Source organism: Triticum urartu, chromosome 7 (assembly GCF_003073215.2).
Source record: "Triticum urartu cultivar G1812 chromosome 7, Tu2.1, whole genome shotgun sequence".
Lineage (NCBI taxonomy): Eukaryota > Viridiplantae > Streptophyta > Magnoliopsida > Poales > Poaceae > Triticum > Triticum urartu.
In genome coordinates, this window is record NC_053028.1 from 608728702 (window position 1) to 608742403 (window position 13702).

Consider the following 13702-nt stretch of genomic DNA (forward strand, 5'->3'; position numbering starts at 1 on the left):
ATAATTTGCACTATTAAAGGAAACCCTACTTCATGCAGACTAATCCATGTCTGGGTTGAATAAGGAAAGGAAGGGAGACTGTACTGTCCAAGAGAGTAGGCATCGAACCCGCATCTAGGTTGAAAAGGGGAAAATCAGTAGCTAAGGAACGAGTCTCGTGTCTCTTGGTTGAAGAAGGATAGAAAGGCATGACAACGCAATAGAGAATGACCAGGTCGATCGGTTTGTTGTCCTCGCATAGGAAAAGGGTAGCTAAAGAGAACAAAAATGGGACGTAATCCACATATGCTGCCTGGATATTTGTTGCTCTGGGCAACCATACCTCCCTCACCACTCTGCTTTCGTGGAGGTACATCGTACTAGTGCGCCCACTATCCGAATGGGCCTCCCATGCTCTTATTGCCACTTTTTTGCTGTTAGTATAACGCCAGCAGTCAAGTCAAGCAATGCTACTGCTAAAGTGATGCCACATTTAACTAATGCCGCTCTCAGTATAATGCCACCCATAAATTTAAGCAATGTCATTTAATGTCACTGGATTATTTCAGGGTTAGTTGTTGATTGTGGATGTATTAAAGATTTTTCAGCTAAGGCATTTGAATGTTGTTGCACAGCCAGTATACCAACGATGAAACTTGTTACTACCTTCAGATTTTTGCACTGTTAATGCTTATAGATTACATACCTCACTTTCATGAGATAAGTTAATTTTTTTGTACAGTGTCACCAAAATGCCAAGGCACTGATGTCATTTTATTTTGGTTAAACTGCACAGACAATTATGAAGGCAAGAGGAAAGGTCAAGAGTGGGCACCTCCTCCTCCGGCTATTCTCTTGAGGAGGTCTGTATGTTTGTCTCTAATGCCTGTCGACTACATACCTGACATCATGATGTAATGTTAAGTCATTTCCTTTTGTACAGTGTCACTGAATTGTCAAGGCGGTGACGGCATTTTATTTTAGTAGAACTACACAAAATTTGCTTAAAAGAAGAGGAAAGGTCAAGAATGGCTCACTTTTCCAGAAAAAACTATGTATGCCTTCCTCACATCAGCCGTTGTTGCTTTATTTATTCCTTCAAATAGGTGGTTAGAAACAGTCTTGCTACCTTTTCCCATTAATAAATTGGAATGCTTATATTTGTGAGTCTATGCTCAACTAGTGCCACTTTTAGAGTAATCACACTTTCAATATCTATGCAAATAGGGATGCTCGATTTTTAGTGGAACTGCACAAAAAGTCTAACTGGTTCAACATTAGGAGCATGTTTTTTCCAAACCTTTATATCCAATTGGTGGCACTATGAGTTGTTCATTACGAAGGTACATGGTTTGCTACTATCTTGCTACTCTTTTTGTACTGTCATTAGATAGTAATACTAGTGGTTTGCATGTGAATTTATTGGCAGGGTGGACCTACATTGGAGGTGCAGGACAGGATTCAATGATTGGATGCTCAATTTCGGTTGTATCGATTTCACCTCTTCCATCACTGCGAACATGGATATCCTTGGTCTGATGAAGAATAGGCGCTATATTTCTACTCTAAACCAGCAAATCAATTCAGTATGAAATTGTCCAGGGCAAAACATAACTGTATCAGATTGTCCAGTGCAGAACATGACAGATGCTAAGCGGAAAAGACATGTTTAAACCGAAAATACAAGGTGTGGTATATGTTTACTAGATGCTTGATATTTGTGCAGACAGAGATGTTTGCCCGTTGCTATTTTGGCAAACAAACAAACAAAGTGCCCGCAATTTTGGTTGAACTGCACAAGAGAATAGTATAGTCACTGCATGCAGTGCCATTTGAAAATAGACACAGAAAGATTGGATAGTCACTTCATGGACTACAGAAAAGTAGTACTGTACTATTTATTGGCCAACACTAGGTGCTTCATTGCTTTGGTCTGATTATACAATGGGCATCATTTTGCCAAAGTTAAAGTTTGTATTCCAAAAATAGTCTCGCCGTGTGATCGAGGGAAGACCAAATCATATTGCAGTGGATGTTCCTCCATCATGTGTGGTTCATTCTCATGGTTCCAGCTGTTGGTGAAACCACTTACATTTGCAAGAGGAATTGTAGACTTCACAAACAAATTTGTCTTTCAGTCTGTACTGAATGTTGGCCAAGAGAAGCATCCATGTTAGTAGGAAGAACAGATGTTTTTTCTAGATCTTTGCTTTTGGAGCTACATATTTGTATATGATCTATGAGTCATTGAGATGCATTAACATGTTGATCTTATGTATGGGAATCGTACTAGTTAGTTTTAGTTGCGACGCAAGATCCGAAGTGGCTGATCTTTGCTTTTGGAGCTACATATTTGTATATGATCTGTGAATCATTGAGATGCATTAACAGTTACTTATTTCTGTTCGTTCAGTGTTTACAAGTTACTGATCGATCACTAGCTAGCCTACAAATGCACTCCTGGCAGTTTTATTTGCGACGCAAGATGCGAAGTTGCAGTTTTTTGAATAAAAATGCCTACCTCTGAAGAAACTGACAAGCTACACTATCGATCCTACACGGATAAAAATGCCTACCTCTGAAGAAACTGACAAGCTACACTATCAATCCTACACAGATAAAAATGCCTACCTCTGAAGAAACTGACAATCTACACTATCGATCCTACACGGATAAATAGCGGATCACGCACGTACTACCTCCTTTCCGGTTTGCAGGGCTCAATTCAAGAAACGACCTACTCGATCCTACATGAATAAATAGCGGATCACGCACGTACTAGTACCTCCTTTCTGATTTGCAGGGCTTAATTCAAACCTCTCACCAACCAAGGTACTCCCTCCGTCCGGGATTTATTAGTCTCGTGAGCAAAGCAGCAAGACCAAGGCATGGCTATAATTAACGGCATGCAGAAGTTTAGGCCTAATTAATTCCAGCGATTTAAGTGGCTGCATGCGTGCGCTCGGCTGCGACTCGTTGCATGCTGCTTCGCGTACTGCCTGTGAGCGATTCTGAGTGCCTGCATGCAGCTGGCCATAATTAAGGCACTAACTGATGCGAAAAAAGATACGTTTTAAATCCGTGGAATCATTATTGACAAGGAGGGAGATGATTCGAGTGCACTCGTTTGACCGCCATGCCGGTGTGCGACCCAGATGGGATGGGACGGCACAGTCATAATTTTAGTTTCTCCAATTTTCCACGGCAAGCTAGCGTGCTAAGCCATTATGCATTGAATTCCGATGACCGTCGCGCTACCTTCTGCCTATAAGTATTGTTTCCCGGCCTTCTCCGGTGCCACCGTGACCCAACTCGCCATATCCTCATAAGCCCCCACCAGCCCGACGTCGCTCGCCACATCCGCCATGCCCCCGCCCGTCCGCGGTAGGCGATGCCGGAGGCGGTCACCGCTGGAACTAGTGTTCGGGTTTTCACCGGAAGGCAGACGGAGGGAGGAGGCATTCTATCTATCTTTAGATGGCAATGCGGAGATAGAGGAGTTGTCGGAGCGCGACCGCATGGCGGAGGAGCAGGAGTTGCCTGGCGGAGGAGCAGCGTATCGCCGATTTGCGCCGCCAGCGGGACATGGAGCAGCAGCGCACCGACGCTCTAAGTCGTGAGCAGAGCGCCCGCAACTGGGCTGACTACGTGGAGGCCGGCGCCCGGCAAATAGCCCTGGAGGCTGTCGGGCACGCACGCATTCGCGACGCTGATTTTTACTACCAGCTCGTCAAGTGGGTTTCCCGCTTGGAAGTCGAAGCTTTGGTGGACCACGCCGGCATGGAAAGGGCCAACGCACGCGAGCAACGCGCCCTATCGCACCTCTGGCAAGTCCGAGGCGAGGCGGAGGACGCCGGTGCCGGCGTTTAGCATGGACAGCAGATGGCAGCCGGCATCGTATAGTTAGCTAAGAGTAAGTTTGTACTTGTACGCTACTAGAGTGTTAGTGGGAGTAGATAGTTAACTTGGCTATGATGGTTGTCAACGTGGAAGTTCAGTACTCTATATGTGGATCAGACCTGTTACTTTTCTCTGAATGTTGAATTTTTCGTTTGAACGTATGGAATGGGCTGTTATTTTTTTAAATGGGTTGTATTTGTCCTCCACGGTTTAGAGGCTGACTTGTGGGCCTAGCAAGTTGACGCGTACACAATCAGGAGATGATTGTACGTGGAGAGGATGACAGCAGGGACCCTCCAAGGTCATGGCAGTATGCAAGCAAGTGCCTCCTTATTTCAAGCCAATAAAAAATGGCTCCTCCTAGTGGATTTCTGACATCTGGGTCCCATGCCATTGTCAACGTAGTCAATAAACGAAAGAATTGCACAACGAGCGGCTGACACCAGGGACCCAGCAGCTCGCCCAGTTATTTTTGTCTTGGGTTAAATTTGATAAATGCCCCTCCAAATCTGGTGTATCCGAGAAATGCCACTGCAATTTCCAAACTTTGAAAAATGCCATTTCTAGTGGCATTTTCCGAAGTCTGGAGTGGCATTTTTCAAAGTTTGCAAACTGCAGTGGCGTTTTTCAAAGTTTGCAAAAATTGCAGTGGCATTTTTATGAATCGCCATAATTGGAGTGGAATTTATCTAGTTTTTGAGACGGAAGCAGGGTGTCAACTGGGCTGTGCGGGACACTCTGGCCTATCTAGACAGCCTTTTCTTTTATGTTTACCACAGACCAGCCCAGTAGTTTTTTTTCTTTATGAAAATGGCTAGCCCAGTTTTTTTGTGATTTGTCAAGTAAGTCACTTTATCGGGCCTGTTGGGATGCAAATCTTTCAAGACGAGAGCTTCATTCGGTTGGCCGAGAAAATGTTCTATCAGTAATGAGAAATGGGTTGTACATTTTTAAAACACATCAAACCGGCAATTATTTTCAAATATCTTCTTTTCATTTCGAGATTTTAAATTGCATTGATTTTTATGCGTGGACAATTTATTGGATTTTATATTGATATAAATTTATTTTTAAAATCAGTCTGAATGTGACTCGAAATTTCGGGATTAAAAACAGTTCAGACCGCACCGACATATGCAAAATTTCGTATAATTTTTTAACCGTGGCCACAATATGGGTTGTAATGCTAACATGAAGAATATGGGCTCCAAAAAAACCCGTAAGAATTAGCAAATGGGCTGTAAATTATTTGAAATAATGGCAGATGGGCTGTATGCTATTTTCCACAGATTTGAGGCTTTCCACAGATGGCATGTATACTGTTGGATGTCCATCCAACGGCCGTCGTGTTTCTTAGATCTCTGCTCTTCCTGCTCCAGCCGCTCAAACAAGCGCCGGCGGGACTGCCTGCTCCCACCTCCCCGCGGCTGGCTGTGCTGCCGCGTAGGCCTCACCGCCCCTCAGTACTCCCATCGCTGGCCTAGCCATCCCTCTACTCACCCACACCTGCTGTTATTATCCGGCGACGGCAAGCGAACCAGTAAACCCTCGTACAGTCGTACTCCCCTCCGTGTGGGAAACAAAAACAACGGCCGAGTCTTCCCTGCCACTGTGTCGTTCCCTTCCTAGTCCTCGTCGTCGTCCACCGCCTTGGTGCTCTCGGCGTGGTCAGCATGGTCAACGACCGACATGCATCTGAAGTGGACTGTACGTGGAGAGGCTGACAGCTGGGTCCACGGCCGCACGCAAGGAAATGCCTCCTTATTACGCGCAAAATAATGATTTCCTCCACCTAACATCTGGGACCCACCGAAACAGCCTCTGTATTTCGCGAAAAAAACGTTACCGCCGCTGATAGCTCAGACACACCAGCTATATCTTCGCACGCAAGGAAGTGCCTCCTTATTACGCACAAAAAAATGAATACTCCCCCTGCTAGCTGGGACCCAGTATAGTGGGCCTACTAAGTTGACGGGGACGAAGAGCTTTGTCAACTTAGTCAATATGCACGATTCTAGCTCGACTGACCGTACAATGTCCATCCAACGGCCGTAGTGCTTCTTCAACCTCTGGTCTTCTTGCTCTAGCCGCCCAAACCAGCGCCGGTCGTGCCGCCTGCTCCTGCCTCCCGTGGCCGGCTGTGCTGCCGCGGAGGCCTCACCGCCCCCATACTACTCCCACCGCTGGCCAGGCCATCCCTCCACTCCACTCACCCACACCCCCTGTTATTCTGCGGCGATGGCAGCGCAGCCGAACCAGTGAACCCTCGTACTCCTCTCTGCGTGGGCATCCACTGCCGCGTCTTCCCCGGCTCCGCGTCGTCCCCTTCCTAGGCCTCACTGCCGTCCACCGCCGTGGTGTTGTTGGCGCGCCGTGGTCAATGTGGTCAACGACCGAATTCCATTGGAAGAATACTGTACGTGGAGAGGCTGACAACTGGGTCCACGGCAGCCGCAAAGAAGTGCCTCCTTATTACGTGGAAAATAATTATTCCTCCACCTGACAGCAGGGACCCACCGGACGCCCACCAGTATATCACAAAAAAAACGTTTGCCCTTGACTGCTGGGACCCACCCGATGGGCCACCGTATTTCGCGAAAAAACGTTCCCCCTGCTATCAGCTCGGACCCACCGGAAGTGCCTCCTTATTATGCGCAAAAAAATGAATACCCCCCTGCTAGCTGGGACCCACCTTGGTGGGAGGCTGACTTGTGGGCCTACTAACTTGACGAGGACGAAGGGCTTTGTCAACTTAGTCAATATGCATGATTCTAGCTCCAGTGACCGTACGATGTCCATCCAACGGCCGTAGTGCTTCTTCAAATTCTGGTCTTCTTGCTCCAGCCGCCGAAACCAGCGTCGGTCGTGCCTCGTGCTCCTACCTCCCGTGGCCGGCTGCGATGCGGCGGAGGCCTCACCGCCCCCTACTACTCCCATCGCTGGCCAGGCCATCCCTCTACTCACCCACACCCCCTGTTATTCTGCGGCGACGGCAGCCTCACACCGCAGCGAACCAGTGAACCCTCGTACTCCTCTACGCGTGGGCATCCACTGCCGCGTCTTCCCCGGCTCCGTGTCGTCCCCTTCCTAGGCCTTGCCGTCATCCACCGCCCTGGTGCGCTCGGCGCGGTGTGGTAAACGTGGTCAAGGAACCGCTTCCATCGAACGTGGACTATACATGGAGAGGCTGACAGCTGGGTCCATGGCTACAGCAAGGAAGTGCCTCCTTATTACATGCAAAATAATTATTCCTCCACCTGACAGCAGGGACCCACCGAACGGGCCATCGTATTTCGCGAAAAAAATGTTTTCCCCCTGACTGCTGGGACCCACCAGCTACACCTTCGCACACAAGGAAGTGCGTCCGGGCAAAAAAAACAAAACAATTCGCCCCCTGACTGCTGGTACCCACTAGCTACATCTTCGCACACAAGGAAGTGCGTCCGGGAAAAAAACCAAAATGATTCGCCCCCCTGGCTGCTGGGGCCCACCAGCCCCCCGACTGCTGGGACCCACCAGCTACATCTTTGCACGCAAGGAAGTGCGTCCGGGCAAAAAAAATGATTCGCCCCCTGACTGCTGGGACCCACTAGCTACATCTTTGCAGGCAAGGAAGTGCCTGACGGTCGGGACCCACCTGGTCAAAGCATACGTAGTGTTGTCATTCTGGTCGCGAACGTGTACGTACATACCGGTCGATGTAGAGGCGCGCACGTGTCGTAGTAGAGGCGCGCACGTAGCATGTACACGTACGTACAGCGGCCAGGGTGCAAGAAAGAAAATACGGCCACGTATGTGTACATACGGGCGGGGTCTCGAACACCTACTCGCGCGTACGTACGGCAAGGGCTCGTGTACATGGCTGGGTCGGAACGGAGAAACAGCGTCGTCATCGTGTTCATGGGGAGGCAACGGAATGTGTGGTCGTGTTCATCGGGAGCGCTTGGACGGAACAGGCGATGGAAACGAGGCCTGGCGTACCGCACAACGGAGGAAACGGACCTCCTACATTTGGAACGGGGTCCTGTTGATCGGGAGGGGTTTGGCGTACCGCAAAACGGAGGAAACGGACCTCCTACGGTCAAAACGGGGGTCCTGTTGATCGGGAGGGGTGTGGCGTACCACAAAATGGAGGAAACGGACTTGTGTTGGAGCGCTATGGTCGAAACGGGGGTCCTGTTCATCGGGAGGGGTATGGCGTACCGCAAAACGGGACTCCACGGGATATTGTTCATCTCCACCGTCGACCTCCTCCAGCCTCCACGGGCTCCTGTTCATCCAACCTCCACGGGCTCCTGTTCATCCAGCCTCCACCGCGCGCTACTCCACCGGCTACTGTTCAACCACCCCTCCACCGTCTACTGTTCATCCAGCCCTCCACACCACGGGGTCCTATTCAACCACCCCTCCACGGGCACCCCTCCACCGTCTATTGTTCATCCAGCCCTCCACACCACGGCTACTGTTCAACCACCCCTCCACCGTCTACTGTTCATCCAGCCCTCCACACCACGGGGTCCTGTTCATCCACCCCTCCACGGGCACCCCTCCACCGTCTACTGTTCATCCAGCCCTCCACCACACCACGGGGTCATGTTCATCCAGAGGCAATGCCACCGCTCACTGTTCATCCAAACCCCCCGCAACGCTCACTGTTCATCCCATCGATCGGCTTCAGTTAGCAGCAGTAGCTAAGGAATCGCTCGATCGGGTTCAGTTAACAGCCATCGATCGATCGCTCGGGTTCAGTAACGCGTAGCCTGCAGTGCAATCGCTCGGGTTCAGTTAGAGCCCAACGCCTCGCTCGGGTTCAGTTAGATCCAATGCCTCGCACACACACGCGTACGTGTACGAGAGAAACGTGCATTGCTCGGCCCTCCACCTCCCGCCGTAACCGGTAACTCCCCGAAATTTTCCTCCCCCTCGCTTCTACCACGGTTTTTTCCGTCATGGACGGCCCAAAGAATGTCATGCAGCTGCGTCTCTGGCCCGCCCAGGACGAAAAGCCCATTTTCTGTCATGATTTTTTGTCATAGAAGTAGGAGCCCACCACATCTATGATGATACCGGGTTTTGTCACAATTATCGTCATAGAAGTGTCATATGTATGACAGAAAAAAAATTCGTTCGGCCCAAAATGTCACGGATGTGTCTTTTCTTTGTAGTGCCTATACTTGTGGGTTATCAAGACCTTTTTCCAGCGCCGTTGCCGGGGAGTTATAGCGTGGGGTGAATATTCTCGTGTGTGCTTGTTTGCTTTATCACTAAGTAATTTTTATGTGTTGTTCTTAGTTGTTCTCTATCTTTAGTTATGGATATGGAACATGAAATACCAAAAAAATTAGGTTCACTTGCTACTCATGGAGATGGGGAACCTCCTAAAACCCTCGATGCTTATTATGTGAAAGATATTATGTACTACTTTGATAATCCTGAGAAAACCCCATTCAACTTTGTAATGGGAGACACATTGGATCAACGTGAATACTTTAGGGATTATCACTTGACTCAAAAAGGGAAACTATTATGGGATCAAATTTATATGTTGAAGTGGTATACTCGGCAACTATGCTTGAGATATGATTATACTTGTTGCTCTAGGATGAAGGCTCCACACCTTCCCTTTTCATGCAAATTTAATGATGATAAAACCTTGGCTTCTTATGCTAATGGTATATATGATTACTATGATGTGGAACAAATAGAAGAATTTGTTGCTTTTATGGGTGCTTATGAAATTGAATCTATGTTCAAAGAGTGTGAAAATCTTTATGATGTTGTTTATAGACCTGAAATTTAGCTATCCTTAAATATTGCTATGAGAATTATGAATTCAATTCTGATATTGATGAATTTATTGAGAAAGTCTCCGCTGTCCAAGAAGAGACTAATATTTTGCAGGAATCTATGGAAGAAATTAATGATATTGTGAGCTCATTGGATGAAAAAGATAAGGAGGAGAGCGAAGAACAAAAGGAGGAAGAGCGGATTGATCACCCGTGCCCACCTTCTAATGAGAGTAACTCTTCAACTCATACATTGTTTAATTTCCTGTCGTGCTTATCGAAGGATGAATGCTACGATGATTGTTATGATCCTGTTGATTCTCTTGAAATACCCCTTTTTGATGAACTTGATGCTTGCTATGCTTGTGGCCATGATGCCAATACTAATGATGCTTATGGAGATGAACTTGCTATAGTTCCTTATGTTAAACATGAAATTGTTTCTATTGCACCCACGCATGATAGTCCTATTATCTTTTTGAATTCTCCAAACTACACTATATCGGAGAAGTTTGCACTTATTAAGGATTATATTGATGGGTTGTATTTTACTACTACACATGATGATTTTGATAGATATAATATGCATGTGCTTGCTTCTCCTACTTGCAATTATTATGAGAGAGGAACTATATCTCCACCTATCTATGTTTCCCACGTGATAAAATTGCAAGAAACTGTTTATACTATGCATTGGCCTTTACTATGTGTGCATGAATTGTTCTTTTATGACATGCCGATGCATAGAAGAGAGTTAGACTTCGTCATTTCTTGATATATGTTGCTTTGTGCTCACTACTAAATGCTAAATCATTGTTAATTAAAATTGGCTTTGATATACCTTGGGATCCGGGTGGATCCATTACTTGAGCACTATATGCCTAGCTTAATGGCTTTAAAGAAAGCGCTGCCAGGGAGACAACCCGGAAGTTTTAGAGAGTCATTTATTTCTGTTGAGTGCTTTTATAAAGTTTAAAACAAAAAAAATAAAGAGGGGAACCCAAAACTTTTCAAAAAGGAAAGTGAAAGTGAGAGAGACAAACATTGTTGAAGTGGGGGAGCTCCTTGAACTTTGTTCATGCTCACGGAAACTTTGTGAATCTTGATTACAGAAACTTTTCAACAAAAATAATTATCCCCTTGTACAATTCCATTGTATTATAAAAATAATGTGCCAAGGTTTGTCTTTAGGATGTTTACAATGCTTGTTGGTTTGTGCGGTGCAGGACAGAAACTTTGGCTGTAGTGTGAGATTTTACATTTTTTACTGGAACATCAAACGGTTCTGATTCTTTCTTCACTGTCTTTCTATACAACTTGTTTATTTTTCCCAATTTTGGAAGAATTTTTTGAGTACCAGAGGTATGGTGAATGTTCAGATTATTACAGACTGTCCTGTCTAAGACAGATTCTGTTTTTGATGCATAGTTTGCTTGTTTTGATGAAACTATCAATTCCTATCAGTGGATTAAGCCATGGAAAAGTTATATTACAGTAGCTACAATGCAAAAACAAAATATGAATTGGTTTGCAATAGTACTTAGGGTAGTGATTTGCTTTATTATACTAACGGATCTTACCAAGTTTTCTGTTGAATTTTTGTGTGGATGAAGTGTTCGAAGATCGAGGATGTATCGATATGAGGATATGGAGGAGAGGCAAGAGCTCAAGTTTGGGGATGCCCAAGGCACCCCAAGTAAATATTCAAGGAGACTCAAGCGTCTAAGCTTGGGGATGCCCCGGAAGGCATCCTGTTGGGGATATAGCTATTTGTGTAAGCCGCCCAGGAGGGGCCGGGTTACGCAAAGATGATCCATCATATGAAGCCCAAGATCAAGCATGAAGATGGCGGTTAAATAAAGGATCTAAAGCCCACAGGCGACTTAAGGTCCGTAGTGATAAACCGCTGTAATGGCATGACTTGTATCATAAGGCAGGATTAACTAGTCACCGAGCCGGACACTGTTTATGAGCCGGCCGGGACCCTGTAGGCCGCAAGGCGTCAACCCGTGTATATAAGGGGACGACCCGCTGGCGGCTTAGGGAAAGAAACATCTCATCGAGAGCCGGGCATAGCGTATCTCGCTCCCTGTTCATCGAAACCTTATCAATACCAACCCAACTAGACGTAGGCTTTACCTTCACCGTAAGGGGCCGAACTAGTATAAAACCTCTCTCGTCTCCCTTGTCCCGTTAACCCCTTTAAGCTTCCTAGTTTCGATGGCTCCACGACTAAGTCCTTGCAAGAGGACATCTGCCGTGACAATTCCACGACAATTGGCGCCCACCGTGGGGCCAGCGCACGGTGGATTTGAGTTCTTGAAGGGAAACTTTGAAGGGCTCAAGGGATACGCTATGGGCCGGATGACGAAGAGTCGTCGCGGCAAGATCTACATCAACGACGAAGGCTGGGGCCCCGACGCTGGCTCAATTGAGTATGGGTACCGGGTCCCCTTCGGCGGAATCCACGTCTTCATCGGCCAGATTGGTGAGCCGGACAACTGCACCGACCTCGTCGAGACGGCTCAGCGTGCGAAACCCGCCCGAGCTCAACCTGCCATGAAGCGTGCCTTCGTGGGTTGCATCCATGGAGGAGAACTTTCTGAAGTATCCGCAGACGACGGTGAGACGGCCGTCCACTTCGACGGTGATTCGTCCACTGGTGAAACTGATTCAATGTATCAGCTGCAAGATGGCAGGCTTGGGGGCTGTTCCGATGGCAGCAGTATTCTGGACCCCTTTGAGCCGCCAAGCTGGGTGGGAGTTTTCATGGCTGGTACTCAACCCGGCCAAAACTCTACGGCTGTGGCAGCAATAACGTCCGGGTCAGGAGTGGCCAGGGCAGGAGGCCCTGTGCGCCCACCGGCTCAGGTGCTGATTGATCTCATGGATAAGCTGATGGCCCTGTTAACCGCCACAGTTATTCCTGCAAGTCAAGATGAGCATGATGCAGAGGTGGCACAGGTGCGTGAGGAAATAGCCCAGGCCAAGGAGGCCTTAGCAGCTAAGGGCACCAGGTTGGCCTCAGAACGGGCGGCGTTGGATGCACGGGCACAACAGCTCCAGTCAGAGGCCTTCCAGCTTACAATGAGCCTGAACGCGTATAACGAGGTGATGAGGAGGAGACATCAGAAAACTCAATCCCGTCTGCCTCTGGTTTATGATCCTCGGAACCTTTTCGCTACACCCGGAGCCGGCTCTAGTAACCCGCCAGAGGCAAATCAATTCGTAACATCCGGAGCAGGGGGACCGGTTCAGCCTTGGGTGATGGCACCCCCTCATGCGAATATGGCCCTGCCCCGCTACATACCAACACCACCGGGTCACTTTTCTAACCCCATGGAGAACCTGATCGCAGCATCGGCACGTTTGGCGGCTCTCCCAGTGGACGGTGACGATCCGACAGCGGTGGAGACGCAAAGGATCAGAGAACTCGTCCAGACGGCTCTGGCTCAGCAGGAGGCTTATTCCTATAGTCGAGACAGGATTCATTCAACTCCTCGCCCAAGCTGGAGCCCAAGTTACAGCAGGCACATGGAGTCGGAGGCTTTGTCAAGCAACGCCTAGCGCCGTAATCAGCCCGGCGGTTATAACCCGGTGCAAGGCAGGATACGTCAGGAGGACGAGCGGGCGGCTCAATTAGCGGCTCATCAGGTGGCTCATCAAACCTTCCCGGACTATCCAACGACTTCTGTTGAGGCAGGGGTGACCGCTAGAACCGGCGGCATTCCTTGTTTAGTGCCGGCTTTGCGTAATGTGCGTCTGCCCAAGGACTTCAAGGGGACCCGAAAGGTGCCAAATTACACGGCTGATTTACAGCCCGGGGCATGGATCGAAAGTTATGAGATGGCCATGGAGCTGTTGGAGGTCAGTGACGCGGCGATGGCTAAGTACTTCACCATGATGTTGGATGGAATGGCCCAGACTTGGTTAAAGGGCCTACCACCTAATTCCATTGGCTCATGGGCAGAGCTAAAGGCCCGGTTCATTCAGAACTTTAAAGACACATGTAAGCAGTCCATGTCGATTGTGGACCT